This window comes from Microtus ochrogaster, unplaced genomic scaffold (assembly GCF_000317375.1).
Source record: "Microtus ochrogaster isolate Prairie Vole_2 unplaced genomic scaffold, MicOch1.0 UNK68, whole genome shotgun sequence".
Lineage (NCBI taxonomy): Eukaryota > Metazoa > Chordata > Mammalia > Rodentia > Cricetidae > Microtus > Microtus ochrogaster.
This window is the reverse complement of record NW_004949166.1, coordinates 1093298-1094513: the sequence shown is the minus strand read 5'-3', so window position 1 is coordinate 1094513 and position 1216 is coordinate 1093298.

The window sequence follows — 1216 nt, the reverse complement described above, 5'->3', positions numbered from 1 at the left end:
AGAAACCCTGTCTCGAAAAACCAAAAAAAAAAAAAAAAACTTTCTTTGTCCCAGCACTCAGGAGGCAGAAACAGGCAGATCTCTGCTGAGTTCAAGGCAGCCTGGTGTACATAGTGAATTCCAGGACAGTCAGGGTCCACGTAGAGAGATCTTGTTTCAAAAAAGCATCTGTTTATTGTTACAGAAGAAAGCACTTGGGGTGGGGGTGGGGGATTGGAGTTTTTTGTTGTTGTTTTGTTTTTGAGGTTTTTTGTTTGTTTTTTGTTTTGGGGTGTGTTTGTTTGTCTTTGGAAAAGCCTTAATACCTGTGGATTAAAAATTGAGTGTAATGAACCTTAAAAAGAAAATTCAAAACTGCCAAACATTGTGGTACATGACTTTCATCCCAGCCTTTGGGACGCAAAAGCAAGCAACAACGGTATTTTCAAGGTCAGTCTGCACAAGGCTAATACAGGTTCTTTACTCAAATTTTAATGACAAATATCAACTCTCATATCACACAACAGAGAGTTCCAAACCAGCCTGGGAGACTTAGAAAGATCCAGTCTCAAATTAGATAGATAGATAGATAGATAGATAGATAGATAGATAGATAGATAGATAGATAGATAGATAGACAGACAGATAACAAGACAAAGGAGGAAGGAGGTGGTTGTCCCTGGAGCTCCTGACCCGTGACACCCATGCCATGCAAGTAACCCTGCAGCATCAGAGAGTGGAAATGTCCTGCACCCCAACAAGATCTCCAGGATAAGTGATGCCCATGTAAGGGTGAGAAACAGATGCTGGTCTTGGACAAAACCAAGTTCCTCATACCGGATCACATCTACACAAGTAAACTCTTCAAGATAATTAGAAGGCAGTTACAGCTCAGCAGTAATCAAGCCTTCTTCCTTGTGGTGAACTAGCACAGTGTACTGAGCGTGTGTGAGCCTATCTCCACCGAGTATGAGAGCAAGAAGGATAAAGACCATTCCTTATACATAGTGTTCGCCTTCTGGGAGACATTTGGATCAGCACTGGCTGGATGAGACTATACCAATGCCTAAAGTTTGTTAAGCCTTGGCTGTTGTAATTAAAAAAAAAAGGCCTTTAATCCCAGCAGTCGGGAGGCAGAGACAGGCGGATCTCTGTGAGTTTGAGACCAGCCTGGGCTACAAGAGCTAGCTCCAGGACAGGCTCCAAAGCCACAGTGAAACCCTGTCTTGAAAAACCA